Source organism: Vicia villosa, unplaced genomic scaffold (genome assembly GCF_029867415.1).
Source record: "Vicia villosa cultivar HV-30 ecotype Madison, WI unplaced genomic scaffold, Vvil1.0 ctg.001130F_1_1, whole genome shotgun sequence".
In the NCBI taxonomy this organism is placed as follows: Eukaryota; Viridiplantae; Streptophyta; class Magnoliopsida; order Fabales; family Fabaceae; genus Vicia; species Vicia villosa.
Window position 1 is genome coordinate 581,275 of NW_026705497.1, and position 14,530 is coordinate 595,804.

The window sequence follows — 14,530 nt, forward strand, 5'->3', positions numbered from 1 at the left end:
ATGGGGTCCTATGGTGACTGCATTCAAGATTGCAAAGAATCTGAATGAAGTTTCTCTGGAAGAGCTTATCAGTGCCTTGAGAAGTCATGAAATAGAGCTGGACGCAAATGAGCCTCAAAAGAAAGGTAAGTCTATTGCATTAAAATCCAATATCAAGAAATGCACTAACGCTTTTCAGGCTAGAGAAGAAGATCCTGAAGAATCAGAATCTGAAGAAGAAGATGAACTGTCCCTGATTTCCAGAAGGCTAAATCAACTCTGGAAGACCAAGCAAAGGAAGTTCAGAGGCTTCAGAAGTTCAAAGAAATTTGAACGTGGAGAATCTTCTGATGACAGAAGATTTGACAAGAAGAAGGTCATGTGCTATGAATGCAATGAGCCTGGACACTTCAAGAATGAATGTCCAAATCTTCAAAAGGAAAATCCCAAGAAGAAGTTTCTTAAGAAGAAAGGTCTTATGGCAACCTGGGATGAGTCAGAAGATGATTCAGACTCTGAAGATGAGCAGGCCAACTGTGCGCTGATGGCGACAGAAGATGACGGATCAGAATCTACATCAGAATCAAATTCTGAAGAGGTATTTTCTGAACTTACTAGAGATGAGTTAGTTTCCGGTCTAACTGAACTTCTGGAACTCAAGTCTCAGATTAGTCTCAAATACAAAAAGCTGAAAAAGCTATTTGAATTTGAAACAAAGAAGCTTGAGTTGGAGAATTCTGAATTAAAAGAAAAACTTTTAAAATTATCCAATAATGTTGGATCTCCTTCTGATTCAGAAAAATCCACTCCTAGTCTAAACCATATTCTGAAAGAATATGATTTAAGTTTCAGGAAGTTCTTATCTAGAAGTATTGGCAGAAGTCAGCTAGCTTCTATGATATATGCTGTGTCTGGAAACAAAAGAGTCGGCATTGGTTTTGAGGGTGAAACCCCATACAAACTTGAACCTGTTGATGAAATGAAATTCACATACAAGCCATTGTATGATCAGTTCAAGTATGGCCACTCCCATGATATTAGGCACACTTCACATGCTCAAAGTTTTCACATAACACACACCAAAAAGCATGTGACACAACCTAGGAAATATCATGAAACTCACATTAAGAATTATTATGCTGTTCCTCCTATTGCTTACAATGTTAAACCCAAGTTCAATCAGAACTTGAGGAGAACTAACAAGAAAGGACCCAAGAAAATGTGGGTACCAAAGAAAAAGACTATTTCTTTTGCAGATTCTCTTGGCGACAAAGAAGATAAAAGTCAACATGACATGTCTCCTGGACTCAAGTTGGTCTCAACACTTGAAGGGAAGAAAGATTGTCTTCCAAGTTCTGGTTCTTAAATCTGTTGAAGAAACTATGTTCGTAGGAAATCAGAAAAGAAGTTTATTAGTCTTGGAACCATCTGTTTTGTTTGTCTCTAAAGCATTGATGTTTCGTTCTTGATTATTCTGAATGATCTAAATGCTACAGAATAGACAATATTGAAACATTGATTGTGGACGAATCAACAAATATCTGGTTTGATGATAAACTTGTTTCTAATGAAACAAAGCGCTTAAGAATTTCTGCAGATACAACTTTGTCTTATCAGAAGCTGCAGAACAAAGTAGTGAACCTCCAGAAGCTGTGTATATCAGAAGTAATGGATCAGAAGATCATTCAGATTTATATTAGCACACTTCAGAAGGAGTGTTTCCAGAAGAGAAACTTGATCAGATCAGAAGCAGTGATCAGAATCTGAAGGCGTAAAGTCTATTCTGAAATTTACAGCTGTCATCTATTAGCATATGGTGAACACGTGTCTGTACGGTTAGTACAAAGCGTGCAGTTGAAAAGACGCCGACCTAGGTAACTGTATTAAATCATGTCATTTACTGTGTTCTCTCTCCTAATGTCATTTCTCATTAAATGCATAATGATTTCTTTTTAAATCTTTTAAATAACCCGCTTCATCTTCATTCCCTCTTTTTCTCTCTTTCTCTCTATTTTGTGCATTCACTTCGTTGCATTTCCCTTCAAACCCTAGTTTTCTGATTTGATCTCAAAGCATTATCATCATGAACTCTTCCTCTTGCTCATCTTCCTCAAAAGAAAGACTTACTTCTTCACAAATCCTTCTACGAAATTATGAATATGCTCCTTTGAAAACTTGCTTGATACCCACGAAGGACTTGGAGGTTTTATGTGAAACTGCTGTGGATTTCAACAATCTTAAAGCGAATGGCTTTAAGTGTGATGCAAGAATCCTTGAGCAAGGATGGTCCAAGTATCTCAATAGATTGGTTGGTCCAATTTATCCTGATCTTGTGAAGGATTTCTGGGTACATGCAACGGTTACCCCATCGGTCATCATTTCATTCGTGCTAGGGCATGAAGTGGTTATCTCTGAAAAACTGATCAGGAAGCTATACAATTTGAATGATGAAGAAGGTTGGTCTGGTTTTCGACATACATCTGTTGATTGGTCAATAGTTGAAAAACAAATCTCTAAGTCTTCTGGGATTGACTCTAATAACACAGGCACCTTGAGGCCATTTTATAGAGTATGGGCTGAGATTATTCTGGGTTCTCTTCACCATAGAAAAAGGATGCTCTCCTCTTCTTACATCAGTCAAGATCACAAGCACACTCTTTTCTGCATTGGCAAAAAGACTGAGATCAATATCTCTCACATTCTGTTTGAGAATCTAAAGACTTCAATCCTTGAGTCAAGAGAAGAGGAAAGGGCGAAGTACCCTCAACTTTCAAGAACGACTATTCCGTTTGGAAGAATGATTTCAGACATTCTTACTGAAAGCAAAGTGCTGGACTCCATCAGAAAACTCAATGCATCCCATTTGCTTGGAGTAGTTCAAGGTCCCATTTTTAATGGTGTGGATCTGTTCAGATTAGAACTCATTAAAAATGTACCTTCTGTGTGCCCAAGTTTTCCTGACATTCTCTCAAGAAGAGTTGTTGCTGAAGGTTTTGCCTCCTTGTTTCAAGAAGAACTGCATCAAGTTGTCAAGTCTTACCTGGAAGATTGTGTTAGGAAGCAATCAGATATTGATCCTGCTTGGATCCGTGGCAGAGTACTTCCGACCAAGGCTGATCTTCTGAAGAAGGATCAGAAGGAACTAAAGGCTAGGCTAAAAAGAAAAGCCCAAGAAGATGAGGCTGAGAAAGCCAAGAAGTTGAGGGTCACCTATGATCCTGACAAGGTGGACTCTGAAGAACGAAGAGATAAAAGGATCAGAGATTCCTTTCGCAGAACAAGATCTTCTTCTTCTGTACAAATCTCCAGAAAGGTTTTTACTCCACCTCCTTCTGTCCCTAAACCTTCTCCCCAATCACCTCCTTCTGAACCAAGAGTAAACTTCACCTTACCAAATTCTTCTCCATCATCCTTCTCCTCTCCCATTCTAAACCCCACACCTTTAAGTATTCTTCCCCCAACTCCTTCTGATAAATCTTTCTCACCAATTCCCTTTACAAATATTCCATCCTCATCAATCATTCTCTCAGATATCCCTTCTTCCTCATCCACCGTACCTCCACCTTCTATATCCCATCCCTTACCTACCAGAAAATCCAAACCTTACTGTCTTCTCTACCCTGACTACAAATTCACCTTCAATCCGCCTGAACCTGAACCCTATACCTACCTGGAACTTTTCAGACATGAGGTGATTAACAGTCTAGACCTTCTGAAGGATGCATTTCTAAATGGTCTGGATGATGTTTCTACAAGAAATCTCTGGAGAAGATTTCGCAAGGATTTTCAAGTAGAAGCAATGGGAGTACAGAAAAGACTAGTGGCTGCTGCCCCTGGTTACCCTGGTTACCTTCTGGAGGAAGATAATGGTATATACTACCATCCTCTCAGAAATTGTGTTGCTGCTGAAGAGAAGCCCTTCTTGGATGAGATGGAACAATTAAGATTGGCTGCTGAAATGGAAGCAAATCCATGCAGGGATATTGTTATCTTTATTCCTCAATATCCTGTTCTGCTCGGAGACTTCAAGACTCTCTTTGACTATCTGAGGGAAAACCCGTCTGAGAAAGACCCAAGCTTGGTCATTCCAGAAGTTGTTGACCCACCAGAAGTTGAAGGTCCTTCTGCTCCAGGGAATCTAGCTGCCATTCTTCAGGCACTTGAGAATGGAGACTCGGAAATTCCTGCTGCAGAATATGGAGATGCTTCTATGCAAGAAGCAGATGCTGAAGATCATGTTGCTAAAACTGTTCCTGTTGAGGAAATACCTGCAAATGATCTATCCATGGAAGCTGCAGATCAACATGCTATTCCTGTGATTGAAAGCGGTGAAGCTTCTTCTGATGAATCTTCTCGTCTTGCAAGGACTCTGGAAGAAATTCAGAAAAGACAGGATGAGCAAAGCTCACTCAATGCTGAGTATAGCGCTTTCATGGTGAGGCAAGAAGGACACAACAATATGGTTCAAGAGATGCTGACCAAGATCTTGTCAAGACTAGGGCCATCTTAGATTGATTCTGTGTTGTTTCTTTCTTTTCGTTGCATCTGTCTTTGTGCATCTGATTTTTCTTATCTTCATGTACTTCTGTACCTGCTGGTTGAACTTCAATGAAATCATCTTCTTCCTCCGTGTGTTTAGTTTTGTTTGTCTCTGAATCTTTTTTGCTTTTTGATGATATGACAAAAAGGGGGAGAAGATAAATGATAGATAAATGATTTGATTTAATCAGTTGCTCTCACTAACAAGAACTGCAAGTTCTATATGGTTTAAGTGTTTTGCAGGTATAGAGAAGTGAAGAGAATCTTCAAAGCAAACACAAGAAGCAAAACCATGGAAACTGAAGCAAGCCGAGTGCTGTCAAGCTTCAGAGATCAGAAGCAAGAAAGAAGAATGAATCAGAAGCACTGATAATAGAATTTGATCCATATTTGTCTATTTGTTTTGACAAAATTCTATTTGCTCTGATACATTATTTTAGCCTATATGGCTCTGATACATATAATGTGTTCAAACATATATTCTATGTTCTAAATCGTTCATGCTGACTTTTGTCGTTTAGTTTTTGTTCTGTAACATTTCAGGATGTAGAGATGCTCTGATGATGCTCTGGTACATTCAACAATGTTCTGATACAAATCTAGCATGAAGTGATGTTGGTAGAAATTCAAAGCTCTGAAGCTATCCGAGGGAAGCAGAAATCAGAAGCTGCGAATGTTCTAAAGATCCACAAAACTCAAGTTCTGAAGCTGTCCTAAATGGAAGCAGAAATCAGAAGCTGTGAATGTTCAGAAGATCAAAGAAATTCAAGTTCTGAAGCTGTCCTGAATGGAAGCAGAAATCAGAAGCTGTGAATGTTCAGAAGATCAAAGAAATTCAAGTTCTGAAGCTGTCCTAGATGGAAGCAGGAATCAGAAGCTGTGAGTGTTCTAGGGATCTAAGGAAATTCTAGTTCTGAAGCTGTCCTATGGAAGCAGAAGTCAGAAGCTATGAATTCTCTAAAGACAGAAGCTTATATGATCGTCTCTACCGAAATAATCAGGGAAGTCTTTTATTAAAGTTCTTCGAGTATTTATTTCAGGGGGAGATTATTTATCTCAGGGGGAGATTGTTAATCTCAGGGGGAGACATATTCATATGCTTATGCTATAGCTGTGTAATTTGTCTTTTGCCGTCTGTTCTTTCTGATCGCAAATTCATATCATTTATATATGTTTTTGTCATCATCAAAAAGGGGGAGATTGTTAGAACAAGATTTGTTCTGATCAATTATCTTAGTTTTGATGATAACAATAATATGAATTTTGTTTAAGATAATATGGTACTCTAATCCAATGCAATTTCCTTTTCAGGAAATATATAAAGAGTACGCATAATTCAGAGCTCAGAAGCTTTGTCTCAAAGGGTTCAGCATGCAACATCAGAACATGGTCTGGCAAGACATCAGAAGATGGTCGAAGCAGAATCAGAACATGGGTCTATGAAAGCATCAGAAGAACAAGAGAACAGAAGCACTGAAGTTCTGATGGTATCACGCTCAGAAGCACTTCAAGGTCAGAAGATCAGAAGATGCTATGCACCAAGCTGTTTGACTCTGATGATATTCAAACGTTGTATTCACAAACATCAGATCAGAAGAAAGTACAAGTGGCAAGCTACGCTGACTGACAAAAGGAACGTTAAAAGCTACTAAAGGCTACGTCAGTAGACACAGCGTGAACAAGGCTCGAGGTAGTTGACAAAAGCGTATAACATTAAATGCGATGCTGTACGGAACACGCAAAGCATTAAATGCACTCAACGGTCATCTTCTCCAACGCCTATAAATATGAAGTTCTGATGAGAAGCAAGGTTAACGATTCTGAACAAAACAACGCTTATTAACTTGCTGAAACTCTGTTCAAATCCAAAGCTCAGAATCTTCATCTTCATCAAAGCTCACTACATTGCTGTTGTAATATTTTAGTGAGATTAAGCTTAAACGTTAAGAGAAATATCACAGTTTGTGATTATAGCTTTTAAGAAGCAATTGTAAACTCTTAGAATTGATTACATTAAGTTGTAAGGAACTAGAGTGATCGTGTGGATCAGAATACTCTAGGAAGTCTTAGAAGTTATCTAAGCAGGTTGTAACTAGAGTGATCGCGTGGATCAGTAGACTCTAGAAAAGTCTTAGAGGGTATCTAAGCAGTTGTTCCTGGAGTGATCAGTGTGTGATCAGAAGACTCTGGAAGACTTAGTTGCTGACTAAGTGGAAAACCATTGTAATCCGTGCGATTAGTGGATTAAATCCTCAGTTGAGGTAAATCATCTCTGCGGGGGTGGACTGGAGTAGTTTAGTTAACAACGAACCAGGATAAAAATAACTGTGCAATTTATTTTTATCTGTCAAGTTTTTAAAGCTACACTTATTCAACCCCCCCCCCCCCCTTTCTAAGTGTTTTTCTATCCTTCAAAGTTAAGGTCTTTTATAAAATAACCCTTGGTGTAGAATATCACCTTTAATAACCACATGTCTTGTACATTACACTTAGGGTCAAATTTGTACAACTTAAGTCAAATACGGTATACACATACACAATCAAAGTACACTCAATATAATGCTGTATAAATACACTAAAAAAGTATAAAAAATGATTCACAATTAACAATCAAAACCTTAATTACTACATAAAAGTGATGGATCCCTAAACCCAAAACTAATATTCAATACAAAAATAACAAATTTAGTGGACAAGATGTGCTTTCCAAATGTCTCAATAGGACCACCACAAGCTTTCAGTAAACTGTATAGAACCACCGCAACAACAAAACAACGTTTTTACCTTTTCTTCGTAAACAACTTCAAATGGAGAAGAACTAAAATAACATTTCGAATACAAATGAGTCAAAAATGCAGCAGAGCTAGAAGACCATTCTTGAGTTCGTAGAGTTTCAAATGGTGAAGGTTCAAATGGTAAAAGATTAATCAAATGGTGTAGGGTTTCTAACGTTGTTTTCTAACTTAGTTAAAATAATTTGAACTTCACATAACTATCTTTCAATCCATGTTTGCCAAGTCAACACCTTCCAAACAACAAAAGTTATGTCATGTGTATTGTCACGCCAGCCTCTATTAATGGAAATTAAAGGGAAGTACCAATTTATGGACAAAAAGCATTTAAAGGACCATTATTGGAAAAAAAAATTTATAAAGATTAAATTTGAATTATAATCTAATTATAGGACTAAAAACATATTTATTCTTATTTATAAATTTATGTACTATCTCTTTTAATTTGAATACAAACTTTGGGATAGGGTGTCTTTATAAAAATCATTCTAAAAAATAAACAAAATTAAGTTTTATGAAATGCTTAAAGGCTGGATTGAAAAATTCTCAAAAAAAATAATAATAATAATTCTTTTGTCTTCCATCAAAGTCCTTTCTATCTTCTCCTCTTCTTAGAACTCTATAAAAAACCTTAAACTAACAACTTGATGTTGACATTTATAGTATTCAAATGTATTCATTCATTTTGTTGTGAACCCAATACTTTCGGATAGTGAGAACAAAATATGTCGGCAAATAAAAAATTTAAAAAATTATTAAAGGTCAAGAACACACTTAAAAGATATCAAGTTCTTTTAAAACCAATTTAGCACCATCCTAAACACACGTTTTAGCAACAACAACAAAAAGAAGCTGTTTATATTGAAATTCATATAATATAAGTATCGATAAATTTTGCAGTGAACTTTATAAATTTCAATCAACTAATAAAATATGTAAAAATATTGTTAACTATATAGTGCAAAATTGACTAATGTTAATTGTGAAGTCTCCAATCGGTTAAATTATATATATTTTTCAAATAATTTTAATATTTTAAAAATATTTATTTAGTCTTTTACATCTATTAAATCGTATTTTGTAATGTTCTCACAATTAAACTATTAGACTGCAACAAAGACATTATTATATTTGATTTTAGCGACATTTTATTTTAGTTTTCTTTAATATAATTTTTATAATAGTATTTATTTTTATTTAAAAGAAAAGGTTAAATATATTTAAAATTTTTCTAAAGTTTGATATTTTTATTTTTTTTTCTTATAAAAAATTTCGTTAAAGATTTTTTCTCTAAAGTTAGCAATTTTAATTTTTGATTCTTCCTGTTAAAATTATCGCTAAATAATAAGTTATTGTTAAAAACTATTGTTGATTCCGTCCTTAAGTTATAAATTTTTATACATTTTTAATATACATGCATATATTATTAGGTGACAATAAAATATTTAAAAAAACTAAAAAAAACATATAAAATACAATGTAGTGTCAACATTTTATGTAAACTTAGCAAACCTCTGAAAAAAAACTAAAAAAAACATATACGGTGCAGTGTCAACATTTTGTGTAAGAGGGTTGCTATATATACACTAAAGTTTAACCCTGTATATTTATACCCTATCAAAATACAGCATGACATATCTGAACAAATAAAAATTAATTATTAAAAATTTAAAAAAACCCAAACCGCATAACATTTCTTTGTGTAAACTTAGCAAACCTCTTGCATTTAAGTGGAAATTTTTGTTTTGTTTTGTTGTTTTATCTGTATTTTTTGTTTTTAGTTGTTGGTGAAGTCTGACAGGGTAGTTCTTGTACTTTTACCCCAGCTCTCGTTGTCGTATATACTTTTAGCCCTTTGAACCTTGTTTTTATTTTTATATATTATTTGCCACTCTCAGAAAACAACAATTCTTGCATGGACACGACCCTAAATCCATATTCTTAGGCACAACCAATAAGAAAGAGTTTTTTTTAATTTATTTTAATTTTAATTTTGGTTTTAATTGAATTCATGGGGTGGTTGAGATTATGAAGGAGAGAGAAAAATCAGTATTTATTTTTTTAATTAATTAAAATTCTGTGATTGAATGTGTGTAAAACAATTTCTTAGATATGTGTCCACCTAAAAATTTTCCCTTAGAAAAATAGTCATCATAAAGTAAATACAGACATTCAAAATTCTTGGTAGAAAAATGTGGCTGGCTGATTAATTAATTGTTTAATAGTAGGAGTTAAGAAACAGCTTCTGGTCACATGTTTTTGATTTGTTGTTCCAAATTAAGAAAACCTCCCACAATTCAACGATTCATGCGCACACACTCAATAGTTTTCAACCAATAATTTATAATGTGAAAGCATGTCATGCTCGTGCTTCTTTTTACTAATCACACTTTAAGCCACATCTAGTTTCATTAGTAGTTACTAGTTATGATTTTTTTTAATAAAAATTCAGAATATATATATATATATATATATATATATATATATATATATATATATATATATATATATGAAATTTTTATTAAAAAAACCATAATTATTAATGAAACTAGACGTGATTTAAGTAATAGTTTTTTCTCTTTATATTTAATTACTTATTATTTTTAACCATTAAATTGAAAAGAATTAATGGTTAAAATGTGAAGTAAGTTTTAATAACTTATTTTTTGAGTAAGAATACCTTTCCTCATTTAACTGTCGAACAGAATGTCCAACAAATTTGTGAGATTTTGAATCAAACTCTACAATATTTTGAGTTAACAGTTTGTGTTAACCGGTTATAACACCAAGTTTTTGTTTTTTCTACTTTTTCAGTTGTGTGTTTTAGATTACAATTATTTTGTAACACTTGTATCAATGTTTTGGAGACATCCTCATCTTAAGGAATGCAAATAAGCATTCTCACCCTCAATTATCTCTCTTTAATTCTCTCCTCTCTCACTATCTCTTTCTTTAAATACTATATTATTTACCAATGGGATAATTGTATTTTCAAACAGTAATTAATTTCAGTAATACTTGAATCACCTATTTCTACTAAACAAATGGGAAGCAAATACAATACAAACAAAAGTATATTGAAATGTTTTCATAGGTGTATAAATAGGAGGAGAAAAACTAATGAAATTTTGTGCTTGGAATCGAATGGAAAGAAAGTTACAAAAGTGGAGGAAATTAAGAATGCTATAGTTGACCACTTTCAAAATCACTTTGCAAGTAAGGAGATTCGACCAACTCCAGATTACATGAGATTCAAAAGCCTAGAGGATTATGATAAAGAAGCCTTGATTCAAGACTTTTCAGAAGTAGAAATTCAAAGAGCGGTATGAGAGTGCGGGAGTCGTGCGAGAAATGGAGAATATGGATAACGACATGCTTTAAATCAACCTTTGTCTCTATGTTAGTCAATGGGAGTCCAACAAATTAAAGGAAGTTGTTATGGGTCGTGGTTTAAGATAAGGGGACTCACTATCACTGTTCTTATTCCTTGCAAGGTTGGTGTTGCACCGTTCAAGTATCTCGGCCTCCCTATTGGCGCAAATCCGAGAAGAAAGGAGACATGGAAGCCAGTGCTCGATTCTAAACTGAGATTATCGGGGTGGAGTAATTCACAACTGTCAATTGGAGGTCGAGTTGTGCTCATTAATCAGACTACTAGTCTATTTTTTTGTCTTTTTTCAAGGCACCAGAAGGAATAATAACTGAGTTAGAGTCTATGTTCAGACAATTCTTGTGGGGATGAAATGGAGAGGAGGGGAAAATTAACTGCGTTAATTGGAATAAAGTGTGTAGACCGATTGAAGAAGGAGGATTAGGTATGGGTGGCAAAACGGCCCCCCCGGGCTCGCCCCGCCTTAAGCCCGCCAAGTAAAATGGGCATAAAAATCACGCCCGCCCCGCCAAGGTGGTAGATTGGCGGGCGGAAGGCTTGCCCGCCTATTTTATTTATTTATTTATTTTTCTTTCATTTTTTAATAGATTAATAATCTTTTTTTACCTTTCAATTAAATTTTGCACTTATTTTTTAGAACAATTTTTTATAAAGCATCTTTTAAACAAACTTTACCTATTTTTTTTTGCATATATTTACAAATAAATGTATAAAATAAAACCATCAAGAATTTGAATTACTAGAATTAACTAAAAAAGGGAGGGCTTAAGGAGAGACGAGCTTAACAAATAGGCGAGGCGGACTTTAGCGGGCGGCAGGTTTTGGCGGGGCAAGACTAGGCGGGGGACAGGTTTTGGCGGGACGGGCTTTGGTGGGCAGAGGGGCCAAAATCCCAATCCAACCCGCCAGTTTTGGCGGCTGCACGGTCCGGCCCGACGGGCCACTGCCCGTTTTGTCACCCCTAGGATTAGGTATTAAAAACTTGAGGGCTTTCAATTTATCCCTCTTAGGAAAATGGATCTGGAGTCTAAAAGGGAACCCTGAGGGGCTTTGGCAAAGAATCATTCTAAAAGATCCTAAACCCTAAACCCTAAACACAAAAAGTTATTGGAGATCTACTTGGTGGAAATATCTAAACCAATTAAAGTCCGGAGCGTGGAATTTCTAAAGAGATTGGCTTACTACAAGACTAAAAAAAGTCATCGGTAAAGGTAACAAGACTAATTTTTGGATTGATTGGTGGTATGACAGAGGGATTCTAAAAAATGCCTTCAACAATTTGTTTCTGTTATCTTGCGATAAAAACTCGAAGGTTTCAGATTGTAGAGTGGGGGGGAGGGGAGAAAAGGTGGAAGCTTAATTGGATTAGGGAATTAAATCAGAATGAGTGCGGAGATTTTAAATTTATGTTGAGTGCCTTGGAAGGGGTGGACAAGACCGAAGCAAAGGAAGATCGTTGGATTTGGGTGGGCAGTATTGACCAACACTACTCAACCAAAGAGGCGTATAAGGTTCTCATGATGGATATCTTAACCGATCCTGATCCAGATCTTGCAAGGGTTTGGCATAGTAAAATCCCAACAAAGGTTTCAGTATTATTGTATAAGGTGTTGCAGAACAAAATTGCTTCAAAAGACAACCTTTTTAGAAGAGGCATTCTGAACCAAAATCAGCTAAACTGTGTTAGTGACTATGGAGATCCAAAAACAATATCGCACCTCTTCTTCGAATGACATGTGTTTTCAAAAATTTGGTATGAGTTATGTTAGTGGTTGGTTATTCATACAGTTCTGCAAAACGATTGCAAGAAGCACTTAGACCAATTCGAAGGTCTAAGTGGCAGAGGCAAAGAGAATGGTGTAAAAATAAGAATTATTTGGAGTGCTTCTATTTGGATTATGTGGCACACAAGGAATGATAAAATTTGACAACAGCAAAGTCATCAATACAAAAAAGTTGGTTGAGGATGTGAAGCAAACCGCTTGGAGTTGGTTATGCAGAAAGTCAAGCAATTTAAAGTTCAACATTTGCCAATGGTTCTCGAATCCTGATATGTTTGTTGGCTTAAATTAACGGCTGCATCATGTTGTTTATGTTTGTGTCTTGGTTTGTTGCTGTGTATCTTTCGGTGCCAGGTGTTGTTGTTTGCTGGTGTTCTTCTGCAGATGGTGTCGTACTATATAGCATTACATTTGTCTGCTTGCTACTGCTGTAGGAGGCTATATGTTTCTATCTGCTGGTCAAGTATTAAAGTTCTCTCGTCGTAGATGTTATTCTGTTGTATAGGGAGCTTGCTATATTGATATTTTAAGTTTTTTAAGTTGCTTTAGGGCTGGTCTGTTAGAGGGTGAGTTCTGTAAGTTTTGCTTAGGTGACTTTTTTCAATAAGTGCCTTTAGTTTGGGTAAATGTGTAGCAGTTTTTTTCCTGTTGTATACTTTCTATTTAGCTAGCATTTCTTGTGCTAGTTTCTTTTTAATTTAATGCATTGTGCTTTGCTTTTTCAAAAAAGAAAAAGTATATTGAAATGTTAAGGAGAACCACCAAATTGAATAATATCATGAAAATGAAAAATCTATTTGAACATTGGGAAACTAAACATGAGTGTAAATGAAAAAAATAAGTACGATAAAAAAGGTTGAAATGAAAGATGAAAAGGTATATAATTTTAGAGAAAAGGATCATAGTCAATTAACAGGTGAAAAGCATAAACGAAAATCATTGCAATCTAACTATTTAACACGGAATTAGTAGTTAAAACCTTGATCTCGCAACTTAAAAAACTCTTAGATTTATACCTCACATATGAGCTATAAGTTTAGGGGGTCAAAGATGCCACATAAATATGAGACCTTATTTAGGAGAGAAAAAATATAGGATAATTTATTTTTTCAAGACTTCAAGGCCTTTTAAATCTATTACCTATTAAGATAAGTATACTTAAGATACGTATACATCTAGGAGATTTGTGTAAAGGTATGATCCTAAAAGACCTAGTTTAAATAAATTAAGTCCATTTTAAAAGCTATGATACATTGACATATAGCTATAATACATTGTGCAAACTACTCCTAATGTCATCTCAGAAAACTAACACAATGAGCTCGTTCCACATAACAAGGAGCTCGTTCGAATATGATAAGAGCTCTCACTTATCTAGCTACTCAATTATGTTGACACACTGCAGTTATAAAGTAACAATCTCAACGATCACCACACTAGAAATATCAACAATTGGACCCTACTCACAACAAAAAACTTAAAAGATGAGGTTTACCTCTAAAATATTATCATTCATTATTTCACTCAAAAATTTATTATTTCATTTGACTCTTCATTACTTTAACATCAAAATGTCTTTACAAGTACTTCTACTTGCTTGGAGAAAGAGCGTACAATCAAAAAAGAGTAGAACCCATAACTTTGTCATGAAGATCACATCACCAACTCTGGTGATCCATCTCACATGTTTTAACTCATTTAGCTAAGAAAAATTAAGTTGATGTGTAAGACGAGGACTCTGATAAAATTCAAAAAGAATATCATTGGTTTTTATCAATGGTCCAAAGTTTTAAGAACTATACTTAACAAATTATAAACATCAAATTTAAGACTTTTTTTCTTGTTTAGTAGTCTAAAGGTCCGAATTTCACCCCCTTCCAAGTGAACGAATGAGATGTTACAAATTGGAACACAGACTACTACAGTAGAATGTCCTACACATCTATCAATTAAATTGTCTTAACGAGACCAACCTTTCTTTTTAATTATGCTAAATACAACTTTGATCTTTTTTATTTTTTTTATTCTGTTTTATGTCCATCTATTTT